This window comes from Mustela nivalis, assembly GCF_964662115.1.
Source record: "Mustela nivalis genome assembly, chromosome: 18".
Lineage (NCBI taxonomy): Eukaryota > Metazoa > Chordata > Mammalia > Carnivora > Mustelidae > Mustela > Mustela nivalis.
The window spans coordinates 30939485-30954201 of record NC_139037.1 but is presented as its reverse complement, the minus strand read 5'-3'; the positions used below and the strand labels follow the sequence as shown (position 1 = coordinate 30954201).

The following is a 14717-nucleotide window of genomic DNA, read 5'->3' as shown; positions in this document are numbered from 1 at the left end:
TTATTACTGGAAAGTGGGGGGGGGGGCACGGGAGGGGGTGGCCAGGGGGTGGGAAACTATGAGGCAGAAGAAATGGCTTTGTTTTCCCCTCCCGCTGAGCTTCTAGGTTTGCTCCCTTAAAACCTTTTACACAGTCGTGACGACTCAGTTTCATGGGAAAATCCCATTGCAAGATTCCCAGTCCAAATACATACACCTGGCCTGTTGGCAATTCGTGTACGCATTCCTTCTCTCTCTCTCTCTCTCTCTCTCTCTCTCTCTCTCGCTGGGACTCTAAGGAGTCCTGGCTGTTTTTACTTTCCCCAAACCCTCCTGTGTGTGCTGCAGACCCCCAGCCGGTTCTCAGCTTGCCCAGGGTTGGGGGGACCTCTGTGCTGGGGGTTGGGGGGTTGGTTTCCCTTCCCCCTGGAGACCTCAGCTCAGGACCCGGATGTCCAGCTTTGCACCCAGCGGGTAGCTAAGGAGCCGGGAGCTGTCTCAGCCGGAGGGGAGGAGCCCTGTGCTGTGTTCAAAGTGGATGTCGCAGTCTCTAAGGAAACAGGTAAATCTCCTGATGCTGCAATCAGATGGGCGAGGAAGATCCGCTCCCGATGCACGTCGCCTGCCTCCCGGCTTCTCGGAGGTAATGAGAAAACCGCCCATGACAAGTATGGCCCCTGCATGTTCCCCTGGCTGATGGTTGGAAAAATACCAATGCGTCCAGCAGGGAGGAAGTATGTCTCTCCCACTGGAGTTCACGAGATTTGTCATTTTCGATTTAATGCACCTAGGTAGCAAGTCGACTCGCTAGGTTTGACTGCAATTACCTTATCTTTCCTATTTTTAGTGACAGGACCAGATTATTTTAAGTGCATTTTATAGAAAACCCTTCTTTACTGAAGTATAAAGACTGTAATAAAGACAATACAATGTTTTGAAACTGTTTTAAATCCTTCACTCAGCGTTGCTTCTACAGATTTAACATGTAGGGGTTCTAATCTTACTGCTACTAATTAGAGCTTTAGTGTAATTGTGCCAACAGGGTGCTTGGCATAATAATTACTATTGAGAGATTCTGGTGGCGCAGGAACTTGCCTACATAATCAGATATGTCTAGTACTACAGTGCAGTTACCTTTGTATGTTGACTCAAGTTGGATTTTAACCAAGTAAGGGGTTATTTTGCCTTTATAATAAAGCTTAAAAGGCATATACATATGTATGATTTAGGTATCCATTTTTCCTCTTCGAGTCTTTTGAATATTAATTAGCAGGAACCCCAGAAGGCAACAGGGACACACTTTGTTTCAAATATCTCACAATTTGGGGGCAATTCGCTCCGCGAGCAGGCTCGTCCGTGCTCGTGCGGCGAAGAGTCTATTTTGATGTCACGGTGCGCTGAGCCTCCATACCTCCCAGGTGAGGGTCTCTCTCTCTCTCTTTTTCTCTCTCTCCCGAGACATCCTGCCTTGTTGTGACAAGCAGAGAAAGGAAATGGAGGCTCTAGGCCCAGCCAGGAGCTGAATCTGGAAGGGATCTGTGTGTCTGGCTTCACAGGAGGAATCTCCGAGCACATCTGCACGGTAATTCTCCGCCACTTGCATCTCGGGAAATGGAAGGCTGCACCGGGGAGATGGACTGCTACCCCACACTGGGTAGCTTGGACAAGAGTTATCCCTGGTCCTTGCTGGTGACTGTAAAGACAAGCATCTGAAAAGACCTGTCGGGATGTCACGTGTGGGGGCGGTAGGAGTACATGTACCACTGGCCCTTCTCCCCTTGGGACAAGACCGCGACATGGGGCAGGCGGCCTCAGAGGCTCCCCCGGATTTATCGGGCAAGTAGCCAGGGTGTCACACTGGTTGGTTTCACTTTTTGTGGTGCCCGAGCTGAGTGAGCTCCGGCGAGGCTCTGTGCCCGGCAATGGAGACTGTGTGCTGCCCGTGCGCCGGGCACAGCAGTGTGCGGAGACCCCGTGGACAGGTCCTGGAACGTTCCTGGGCACCGACACGGGTGTACCAGATTTTGTTTTGTTTTGGCACATGTGAAAGAGTTTCTACAAACCTGATTTCACAGAGCAATAAGTCATCTAAGAGGGTGTCGCCGGCCATTTAAAGTGCACTGCAGAGGTTTCTTAATGTAATAAATACATTGGAAAGGTAGTGTGTAATGGCCCAGAGCCTGAACTATAGCTCCATTTAGCTCCGACTGCCTTGTTTTTACTGCCCCTTAGTGCCTCACTTTTAAAGTGACAGGAAACCAATTTCTGATTGCAAATCAATGGGTTAGGATGTCACCTCTGGACAGTGAATTTAGCTGTAAATCCAAGGAGTCACCCGCGAGGCTAGGAAATGGGGGGTCAGGGGACGAAGGTGACCGCTTTATACAACACCAACGGAAATACGTTTGTTAATGGAGCACGTTAGAACTCTGTTTCTTGGGGGAGCGCCCAGGTATGCCCAGCCTGTCATTCTTCTCTCCTTACTGGCCCAGGGGCGGGCAGGGTGGGTTGGCCACAGGCCCCGGAATGTGGCAATGACATTTCCATTTTACTGTGGAGGGTGCAGACCTTCCCCGGGGGCAGGATCCCTTTCTCCCCGGACTTCCGGCACCCTCCCTCATCATGTTAACCCAAACTGTATATGTTCCTGTCATGCCAGATACCTTTTGATGAGGCCCCTTTTTTCTTTAAGCTTTTAAGATAATCTTAGAGAAATCATCAAGCTATAAAAAGAAATCAATAAAAACAGAAAAGGTTCCCATCACCCCGAAAAAAATCCATAACTTTTGCATTTTAATAGAGACGCTACAGGACCAGACCCTTCATTTTCTTTCTGATGTGTTCCTTTGATTTCCTTCGTATCTCTCAGGCCTCTTGACTTTCTTGAGAAAGGGATTATTGAATTGTGTGTCTGCCTTAGATGTACTTGATCACTCAAGTATCTGTACTTAAGAATGTTAGAGTCTGTTCAGCTGTTCCCTCTTTGGAGCTCATCGGGGCTTGTCATCTTAATATTAATTGGGTTTTGTGCAGGAATCTCAAGTCCCACATTGAGTGGCTTTCAAGAGAGAAGATTATGCCCAAAGCCAGATACAAAGACAAACATATTTAGCACAACAATTATGATAATTACAGAAACATTCTGTCACGAAATAAGCAAGCCTGATTAAGGGCCCTTCTATATTATCAAATATTAATCTGATGTCTTCGGTCTAACCTGGTTCGAACATAAGAAGCTTCTGATGGTTTTATGTATTAACAGATTTGTAGAAGCCGAACATATACAGCCTAATAGTATGAGACAGCCAAGTCAGGGTAGTAAAAGGATTTTTGCTGAATGTAATCCATTTAAATTGAAAATAGACACAGATAGGATCATAAACCTGAAATCAAAATTAAAACATACCCTGCCAGTGAGACATTTTGTGTAATTCCAACCACATGGTAATCCAGAAACATATTGGGGAAAAGAATTATTAGGGCTCATTTCTGTTTTAAAAAATGAGTAATCATCACAATAAATGTACAGTCACTTGAAACTTTCCAGACTTTCTTGATACCCACATAAAGTGGCTGGTAATAGAAGCAGTAATATTCTTGCTAAACTAGAGAGTTAATTTTATTTGTAATTTTCAGCTGCTTTCAGTGTAATTGCACAATTTCCTCAATTATTAAAGTTCATTCTGCATACTTAAGTTCATTAGCCATTGTCAAATGGGCAAATTACTTTGCAATTTTAATATTTGTTGGACAAAGCTGCATTAATAGATTCCCTCTCCAAACACAGTTTCTCAGATCTTGCTACAGTATCCACAGATAATTGTAACCATCCAAATCAGAAGCCAGGGACTGGGTTATTATTATTATTTTTTTTCTCTCTCTTTCTTTTTCTGAACATCTCTTAAATATTGGTGATTTTCACCATAGAGGTGGGCATTTTTTGTTTGTTTACTTTGAAGGAGGGGCAGCGGGAAGGCTGGTAGTAAGGACAACAGTGTCAGAGTCTTGCGTAATACACAGGAAAAAGTACACTGGATGGGGAAGTTTCTCAGCACGCCTATGCAATTTGCATAAATATGGTCCAGTCATATGCAGGAGAGGGGCCTATAACAACACAGTGTGACTCTCTGAATAATCAGTAAATCAGACTTTCAATCAGATTCTATTCTATAGAAGTTAAGTCATTCTGCCACATACAGTATGATTCTGTATGTTACACTGTATCTGTAATCTACCTATATTGAGGGATTCTTTCCATGGTGTCCCTGCTGTCATCAGAGAGGCGTTCTCAGATCTCCTTCTCCTTCTCTCAGACTCTCACCCCCTCCCATGCCCCGTGAGTTGTTTAGTGCCTGCTTATGTAGACTATCTTTAAACATACATACATGTCCTTGGGACAAAAATGCCACTCTCTGTTTGTTTTGCCCCTTGCAGTTATGACGCACCTTTGTCCCCCATTATCTCTTTTGATTAATGAATACACACTTGCTTCCCCCTATAGATGCACATTAAACACATGATCCCCCAACGAAGGTGGTCGCTGAAATTTATCAGCATTGCTCTATGAAAATAAATGTGCTCCAACTGGCTTGGTCTCTGCGTGTTCTCGGTGCCCAGGGTCTCACTCCAAAACGTCTGGGTGCAGATAGCTCCAGACCCTACCAGCCTGGTTTATCTCACCAGTAATTAGGCTTGGATTTCTGCTTTATTAACTCAGATACAACAACGCCCTGCCCTCTGTCACCAGGGGGACTAATAGACGATAGTCACTCTGATTTGGAAACCTTACAAATTAAATGACAAAGTGAGAGGAAGTGCAGTTAAGGCAAATCGTGTAGAGATAAGGTAGCTGGTTTCACGCTAAGTTTTTCAAATGGGAGGCAGCGGCCTTTTGCCTTTCTATCCGCAGATGCAAAACTACCAAAATAAATAAGCCCAGTTTTCTTGATGGGTTTGTTAAACCTCAGTGATAGGCGAATTCTGGACCGATGTGAGGAGTAATTGATGGTGTCTGTTTAAAACCAGGGGATCTTTTTTCTTCTCTGGAAGTCCTAGGGTTCCCTGCCTTCCTTGAGAATGATTTTCTTCTATTCTGTGTGCCTGTGAATCCGAGTGTTTATTTTCTCAGGACCATTTCAACAGGTCTCTCATCACCTATAGGGCAGATCTGCTTTTACATTTTTTTGAATTCCTGTCCTGCCTTTCTAGGAAAAAAACATCCACACACCTTATGTAAGATTAAAATTACCCAGGGAAACAAAATAACATTGAATGATGGGGGCGGGGGGGGGGGAGCGGGGGGCGTGGAGAGGCAGTCCGGCGAAGCTGATTTCCATCTGTCTGCTGCAGAAGCTGTAGCCATTCGTTTAGCAATATGATTTAACAAGCATTAGCCCTGGGTATGGAGCTGCCGGGTTTTGAGAAGGCTGATGAGATGTGATTATCTCTATGCAGAAATATCAGGGTGGTTAAAAGATAATTTGAAATGAGGTTAAAAATGAAGCGACACTAAGCTTCTCTCACTTGTGTCAAAACAATCACATCTTTTCTTGTCTTTCCTTTTTTTTTCCCTTTCACTTTGATGACATTCACTCATATTGGGGGTGGAGACATTCTTCATAGCAAACTGTAATCCTTGACTAATTTTAAATTTAATGTGGCTCTGTTTGAAACATAGCTCTAAATCGGATCCAAAATCAGCTTCTGGATATTAACATCTGCAATGTTTGTAATATTTGGTAAGCCTTAAATATTGCTATTAGTCACAAAACTACCATTTCATATCACTCCGTTGACAATATTCACGGGATAAACAGCATACGTCGACATAATAAATGACATTTGGCTAGAAAAATGCCTTTGAACTTCAGCTTTAAAAATGAAAACAGGTTGAAAAAAGACCAAGCATCAAATGTTAAAAACCATATGTTAGTAAATGAATTTACCTTGTCATATTATTCGATCACCTTAAACATAATTACTGTTTTGAATGATTAAGTTTCAAAGTCTGGGAACAGTTCTTACTTTAAAGGGATGTATTTCAGTACTGGATATATTTATAAATTACCCAAGAAAAATAAATCCACACAGCCATAGCTCTTGATTTATCAGCAAAATAAAACCATAAAGTGGCTTAAGAAAGTTAAACATTATCTCTAAAGGATATAAAGAGAAATGACTGGGCCACTGGATGAAAACTTTTTAAAAAGTCCAAGAGAAGATTGGAAAGCCTGTCCATTTTGTGTAAAAGATGACCAGGATGTCCTGCCAATTTCCAAAGTTTAATCAACATTAAGAAAGAGAAGTCCAAAGTAATCGTGCCCAGGGCAGATGGCCGCAGGCGCACTCTGCCGGACACAGTACCACCTGAGTAATAAAATGCTCAGAAACTGGAAAACAGTGAATGTTCACATCCACAGGCAAGAGGAAACCTTAGCACTGCATTCCATCCCTGCTTTATCAATCAGTTACCGATCAATTACAGTCTCCCCCAGCCCCCTTCCTCCAACATGTCCTCCCAGCCTGTGGTGCTGGCCCTGTTTATTCTGATGCAGGGAGATGACAATTAGTCATATTTATCCTTGCTGGGCCCATCTAATCCCCACTGCTTTTACTCATGTCAAATCCATTATCCCAAACAAAGCTTCATATGTCTTGCTGGAGATGCACGCAGCCTTGCCTTGTTTACTTTAAGAAGATGGATTTTATGGCGATGTGAAATACATACTGAGCCCTAACTAATGGGGCCACTTGGCATGGAGGAGCAAACGCCCTGGCGATTCATTCCACTCTAATCCAGGGTTGTTAACTTTGTCCTGGAAACCCATGGCCTCTGGCTTGACTTCGAGACCAACAGCCTTAGGTCTCCAGCACATCTCCTAAATTTTGTCCACAGTGAAATACCTGTGCTTGTCTCACTCAAGTGTCTTCAGCAGTGATATAACCCGAGCCCCTACCTAGCACCCCCCAGTAGCCACGGACTCTTTCCACCCAAGACCTGAGCTGCTTTCCAGTTCACTATGGTGCTTTTTTATTCCCGAGACTGGTAAAAGAAATTCCCTCCCTCTCTTGTTTATTTAGAAAGAAGAATCTGAGGCACTCTGGTTACTTACATTTTTCAGCATTTCTTTGTCTTCCAAACCCTTCTAGCTCTTAATATGGAAGTTTTGTGGGTTATTTTTATCAGAAAATGCAGACTTTCGTTTGCTGACCTGAGCAGATTAGGATGGGTTAGAATGTGCTTGGAAACCCCCGATTTCACCCCAAAAGCCAATATATGGCATATGTTAACATCTAGAGCCTGAAAACACGGCCAGTAATAGTGGCGCAGACTAAAGGAAGTCACTACTTAATTCCACAAACATTTGTTTCGGTCCAGGAATGGCACTAGAAACTTGGAGCCGTCGGGCTCCGGGCTCCGGGCTCGCACACGACGGGCTATAACGTGCGGCACAGCGCCATCTGCCGGCGGGCCCGGCTGCCCAAACCGTCGTCCACAGAGAGGGTGGCTCTGAAATCTACCCCGAGTAGCTTTCCTGACCTCCGTCCCCTGGGGCTTCCTGCTGCTGGGGAGTTCTGACTGTACTAAAAAGGGAAGAGAGAGGGAGACTGTACTGGAGAGAAAAATCAGTGCTAGAGAAACAGTTTCCAAAGACCTATTTAACATGTAAGCCGAGGAAGATTAATACTTTGGGAACAGTCTCCAGATATCTTGCCAAGGGCGCAGGCTTTCGGCATTAAAGGTGAAGCTGAGTTTATTTGCATCCAAAGCAAAGAGTTGTTTTTCCTCGTTTCTTTCTGTCTATAAGACATGGTGTCCTAACCGTATTGTGTTCACACCCGGGTTCTGGCTCGGAGCACTTCTGGGTGCAGGTAGAATTTCAGAGAAGCCCGGCGGTTGTGTGTCTGCATAGGTGTGTGGGTGTGTGAGTGGGGGTTGCTGAAGTGCTTTTGGAGACACTGGGGCTCTGTTTGCCCATCCATTCCAGAAATCAGTGGAGGGACGGCTCCTCTCAAGGGCGGAATGCTAGGACTGTGGAAATGTAATCAACACGCTTGTGCATGTTTCCACACTGCCTTGAATGGGATCCCAGACTCCAGGAAACTCATCTCTGATAAATTGCAAAAGACCCAGACTAAATGGTCCAGAGAGGTGGTCATTATTCTTAAGGGAGGGACCTTACACCGTAACACAAGATAAAGCGTTATCTGCAATTATTTTTTAAGGCTCTGTTGGAACGCTTCTTATTTTCATCCCACCTCCCGCTACCAGGCCTTTTGCTAACTGCAATTTCCATCCTGGAACACTGACTTCCAGCATCTCCCTCCCTTGCCTCTGCCTTGCTCTGTACTCGACCCTGCACCCTTCCCCATACCCACGGAGGTACTGCTGGGCGCCGTCTCCACTTCACACAGGGAAAAAGAGGATGCCCAGAACCATCCCTGGCTTCCACTAAAGGATGATTTGCTCAGGCCCCTGTAAGGGGAATCCTCTGGTTCTCCGTGCATAGTGGCATGGTGGCACAGGGCGAGGATTCAGTCCAATTGTCTCTGTGCTCTGAAAGGCCTAGAGTTGATTTTTCTTCACCCCTATCCCTAGCACAACACTGCCTATGTAGGAGACAGCTGCGGGGGGCAGGGAGACCGAGCTCCCTGGGCCTTCAAGGGATCTAGTCTCAGGGCCATTAGGAAAGGCTGCTGTTTTCTCAGGGGGCTGCCTCTGGAAATGAGAGTTCTATAACACAGCGTTCCTCTAGATGCTGTCAACTGTCTTTTTGTGGACTGGAAATCTGCTGGTATTCTCAGGGAATTGTCTCTCTGTCTCCCCTTCCCCCTGCCCCCCATCCTCCACCTCTCCTTCCCCCCCTCTCTCCCTTCCTCCCTCCCTGAGGATCACTCCCACTCTCTTTTAGAAACAAATACAACTCAGATACATTCATTACAGAATTCAAATTTAAGATCGCAAGGATTTTAGAGACTGGGGTTGCCAGATAAAATAACACAATACCCAAGCTCAATTTGAATTACAGAAACACAATGAATAGTTTGAGAAGAGTAGAAGAATGGCCCGAATATTTCTCAGGACACACTTCTACGAAAAAAATATCTGATATTGAAATGTATCTAGATGCCTGTGTGTTTCACTTTTGTTTTTCCTAAATCTGGCAGCTGATGAGAGGCCCTTTAGTGCAAGTCTTTAGACAGTAAACTAAGATCAAAAGAAACAAAGTAATATGCCCAGTTCCACACGCTGGTTAGAGGCGGAACCAGAGTCAGAAATCAGGTCTAGAAAGTCAGTTACCGTTCTCTTCATCAACTACGCCACCTTTTCCTCCCCCAGAATAGCCGACTAGGGGTGTAGATCCTAAGTGAGCTCATGTAATAAAACCAGTCCCTTATATAATCATTTCATAGAGACTGCACATACCTCAAAGGACCATAACATTAAAAAAAAAATGCCACTCATTTGGAAATGCCACTAGTTTATAATTTATGAAGTTTCCTGCCCAAGTGAATCTTGACACAGCCAATGTTTTCTTGCGGGAGAGTCCGGCTCTTTATCTCTGACCTTTGTTCACGATGACCTCAAAGACTCTGTCCTACCAAGTGCTTGCAAAGACGGAAGCACCCACTTACAGGGAAGCAAATAGTATGCTAATTACGTTGACCCTTAGACAAAGTGGGCTTGAAGCGCACAGGTCCACTTACTTGGTGACGTTTCCCAGCACAGGACTGCAAATGTATTTTCTTTTCCTTATGATTTTCTTAGTAAAGTTTTCTTTTCACTCGTTTGCCTTAAGAACACAGTATATAGTACCCGTAACATACAGCATACGGTTTAATTGGCTGTGTTATCCGTAAGGTTTCCGGTTAAAAGTAGTTTATTAGTAGTTAAGTTTGGGGGGGAGTCAAAAGTTAAATGCAGATTTTCCATCATGCAGGGGTTCAGGGCCTCTACCCCCCACATTGTTCAAAGGTCAACTGTATTCCTCTCTCTGCACTTCTGTTAAAACAATAGCTCTAAAGCCATGATTGTGGGCAGAGTACTGTTTATCTGAACTAGAAGGCTACACAGGGCCTCTTAAAATGTTCTAATATTTATCATAGATTTTAAATTAATGACGTATCTTGAGGCTGCCCTCCAGATTCCTGGCAATACAGTGACTGGGGATCATGAAAACCCTCGGGGCAGCCAGGGGAGAGGCTTTATTTTGGAAGGCTGGGTGGGAAGTTAGCTTAGCCATGCCCAGAGTTGCCTCTGAGCGCCCCCCTTCCCTTATTTTTGAACTAAGGGCTTAATTCTTTGTAATCCCTCAGATACATTATGGTTCTAAAACACTAGATGTCTGAAAGTCAGTGATCCACTCACTCTGTTGATGTTTTTTAAGTTCCAGCTGGCAAGCAGAAGCAGGAATAGTATCTGAGTCTTTGAGAAGTGCCCTGTGCCCTGGCCCGGTGCCCCCCCTCCCCAAGCAATCTGGCTAACCCAAACCAAATGACAATAGCTCACACAGAGGAACGAAAAAGAAAAAAAGGTGTTAATGAAACTAGTTGTAATGCAAAGAAAGGTCAGCTTTAGCTGCCAGCCCTGAAATGAAACCATGTAATTGCAAACGCAGAAAGGGCTCTAGGTGAGACAGGGGTCTGTGTCCAAGAGGCATCTTCCCAGCCCAGCCTAGTCCCCAACTAGCAACTGCTCCCAGAGGGGCTCCTCCTGGGCCACAGCAGAGAGGAGTAACAGTTTGAAGGATGTGGACTTTTTACAGTTCCATCCAGATACTCAGCCGAACGACGGAGCTCTGAAGAGCGCCACACATGCTCATGACGTTGGCGGGGAGAGCTGGAGTGAGCACAGCCCCAAAGAAGACGCGATCTGGCAAAAGATGGCAAAATCCTCTTTGGTCTGGGAATTCTCATTTCACGCTTGGAGCTCGTGTTTCTCTAACGCACGTAAAAGAAGACTAAATGAGGCCAGGTGGGGAGAGAAGAGGGAGGTTCTCCCTCCCTCTCTCCCTTCCTTCCTCTTCAGACCCCCCCCCCTTTTTTTAAACCTTACAATTGCTTCTGCAGAGAGCACATTCAGGGAGGCTGAGATGGACCTCGGAGCCCGGAGCTGCTGGGAGGGTCTCGATCTGCCTTCAACCTGCAGTCTCAAACCTTCCCTGCCTGCTGGGTCTGGCTCCACACAGAGGAGTCCTGGCTCCTGATCACAGCAGTGACCAGGCTGTGATTCCCAAAGATGGATGGGTCAGTTCTTTGGAAAATCGAAAACCCTCAAGTACTTTGTCCATTTCTTGAATGCGGCCAATTCAGGGACCATGCCCGGAAATGCTACATGGGATTATTGCCACTGAAATGTTTTCCTGTGGCTCAACGTCATCTTCAGAACATCCTTGGGGCTTTCCCTCTCAAGTACGTGCTACGGTTTTGCAAACTTCTTTTTTTTTTTTTTGCAGACGGAGGGTGTGCCTCTGGGACTCCATTAGCCAAGTCTAGATTTAACCAGGAACGCAGGCATGACCCACTGAGAATAACGTTACCTGTGTAATGAGTAAAGAATTTAGTACCCCTGGGAGAAGAAAGGAGGGACTTTAAAAACTTGACCAGGCACTTAGGACCATGTCTCTTCCTAAAGATTAGATGACACCCAAATTTGCTGCTAGTAGTTATCACTATTATAGCTATTACTGGCAACAAGTTTGGGTATGCTGCCTTCAGAAACCTTCCTTAAAAAGTACTGTAACCCCCCCCCCCCATTATAAATGAGTAAGGGCTGAGGTTGGGAGAGGTTTAGCAACTTAGATAACATCACGGCTACTACCTAGTAGAGACAGGACTAGAAACTAAGTTTCGTCGAATCTACAAATCCACGTATGCAATGACTTCTGATAATAAGAGAGAGCTTTAATTGAGCACCTACTACCTGCAGGGCACTGTTAGGAGCACTCTCTGCGTATTATCTCAACAAGCCCCCACAGCAACCTTGTGAGGGAGGTGCTACGATTCGGCCCATGTTGTGGATGAGGAATGGGAGGGGCAGAGAGTAAGCGAAGGGCTGGAAACTCAGCCAATAGCCTGCGTTCCCTCCTCCTCAGTGGAGGCTGCTGGCCTTGTTTCTAATCAAATTTATGGTAAACCCTTACGTAAAATGTAAAAGATGACATAAAATAGGACAACCCCCAACAACAAACAACAAAACGTAGCCCTCTTCCAAACCCAAACTGGACGACTGTGTGTATCTTCTTCACTTTGAAGAAGAGGGTCTGTCTTCCTCCACCTCGTGTGTAAAAGCAACACTTGGTAGAACAAGGGGTTCCCTTAGGTTACCTGGGTTCCTCCTGCTCCCTACAGCCACAGACAATAGAAATTTGGTTTTTTAAACAACTGCACAGTCTCTTTTCCCACACATGCATGCACGCATATACACACATACACACACACACACACACACACACTCTTTCTCTTCCAATCTAAAAAATCATGAATCTAATTTTTGGGACTTTCCTTTGATTCCTTAGTTCAGCAAGGCACTCCAGCTTAGGATGAAGGTTCTCCGGGACCCCTGGCTGCTGGGAGGTGGGGTCTCGGCTCCAAGCCCCCCGTGTTAACCCAGAGGCCCGCCGGCCCCCTTGCTGCCTGATGAGAGTACAACCCTAAGGAAGCCGGCGGTTTTATTTCCCTCAGTAAATCTATTCTGATTAATGTAAACACTGTATAATACTCCACCTGTAGGTACTGTAATTAAGGCACATCTGAACCACAATCAGCACAGTGACAGGCAGAGGGAAAATTGTTGACCTCCCACAGATTTTTTAAGTCAGCACAGTTACTACTGTGAAAATCACCAAGTCATTAGCAGAGGGGTTTTTAGAAAAATTTTAAATGAAGGAAGTCTACTCACATTACAGCTGTTTGTCTGTTAACCTCCTTGTCCCCTCTCTTTCTGACTTTAGGTGAAATTCCCCTGCACCTCATCGGAGCCTCCGCAGCCTGGGGGACACCCGTTTTGGAAGGAGGGGAAGTTTTCCATCCGGTCAGGGAGGAGCACCCGGCTTCTCTGCGCGAGATGGAGGGCTTGGCCCGCACAGAGGGTCCTGGGACGCTGCCACCAAGCACCCGTCCCTCGTGTTTGTAGAACTCTCAGGTGACCACTGACATGCCTTGCTGGGCTCCCAGGCTGCCCGAGAGCTCACACTTTGGCACAAAATTAATCTCCATGGACGCCCACTTGGGATGTGGAGAGCTCTAAGTCGGGGAGTTCTGCTCACTGTCTTCTAGATGCCAGGCTGTCAGCTGAGGGCCTGGGAGGTACACAGGCCCCCTCTCTCTGCCCCGCCTGCCCAGCAACAGTGCTTTCAATCACTCCCAGCCGTGCCTCTCCCACCATGGAACCGGAGGCCCTGCTTGGGGTGAGTTAGAGGGGGAGAGGGGCACCCTGACGTCCATTTCCAGCGAGTGACTGAATGCTTCCTGCTGCCAAAGTCGAGGCTATCTCTTCCCTCACCGGGCGGGAGGCTACCAGGGCAGTGGTGAAACACATGGACATTTGAGTCCTACCTCACTGGGTTCTGCTTCTTGCTCCATCACTCCCTGACTGAGCCCCTTTGTGCCTCAGTGTCCTTATCTGTAAAATGGGGCTAAGCACAGTACACATCATTAGGATGATTGTGAAAACCGGAAGGGTTGCCCCACGACATGTGCGCACAATGTACAGCATCTTACAAATCAGGAGTCGATGAACTTTTGCCTATAAAAGGCCAGATGGAAACTAGTTTAGGCTTGGTGGATTGTCCAGTCTCTGTCACAACGGCTTCACTCTGCTAGTGTAGCCTAGAAGCAGCCACAGGCCATGTGTCAATGAATGAGTGTGGCCCTGTTCCAATAAAACTTTATTTATAAGAACAGGTAATGGGCCAGATATGGCCCTTAGATCATAGTATGCTGATCACTGTTAATTTAAAATCTGAATAAATTTCAGCAGCTATTACTATATATAACAATCCCTCCTAGATCAGTTATTGTACACAAGGATTTGCTGGTGAATTAAGAGGATGCGGTCCACCTTAAAACCTATGATTGGTATTAGGGGAGGGGAGTGGAGGCACAAATGCACACACAGTAACTGAGCGCCGACTGTGTCCCAGAAGGAGTCTGTGTAAACTATAAGCTATTACCCAAAGCTTAAAGCAGAATGTGCCATTGAAGTGTTCATATTTATTTTGTAAAACACCATTCCCACCCCATGAAAACAAATCAGAAAAATTTTGCGTTAACCTCAAAACTGATGTCACCTTTGGAGAGGAAGTTTTCCCCAAGAAAAGTAAAGAAAACTAAAGGTGCACGAATACTACTGCATTGGGCTCTAGATGTTCCGTGTGCGGCTTTAGGTAACCATCAGCAGGGAGAAGCCGGTGGTGGGGTGGGGTGGGGGTGGGGGTGTGTGTGCCAGTCGTTCTGTTTAAACTGCCAGCCACTTTGCCCAAGTCAATCCTCGCACAGTCAAAACAGCCAGCTTAATGTATTTTTGGATTGAATAGGCCAGTTAATTTAACCAGGAACCTCAGTGTGGAGAAGTCAAGGACTTGGCTGCCAAAAGTGTTAAGAGGAGAATGTCTCCACCTCCAAGGTACAAACCCAGAGACATTGTTTAAAAACATCTTCGGTTTAAGAGTGATATCAAAGAGTATTTGAAATATGTGTATATCTGTATCTGTCTCTATATCTATCTGCCTACCTAC

General features: G+C 45.7%; 1 long non-coding RNA gene across 1 annotated transcript; it reads left to right on the top strand.

Annotated features, from left to right (window-relative positions):
• Window positions 1-332: 332 nt before the first annotated feature.
• LOC309853268 lies at window positions 333-14377 on the top strand. Its single transcript, XR_014305610.1, has 4 exons — window positions 333-622; window positions 1438-1561; window positions 11050-11391; window positions 12933-14377. It is a non-coding gene; the product is annotated as an uncharacterized lncRNA (long non-coding RNA).
• Window positions 14378-14717: the final 340 nt, after the last annotated feature.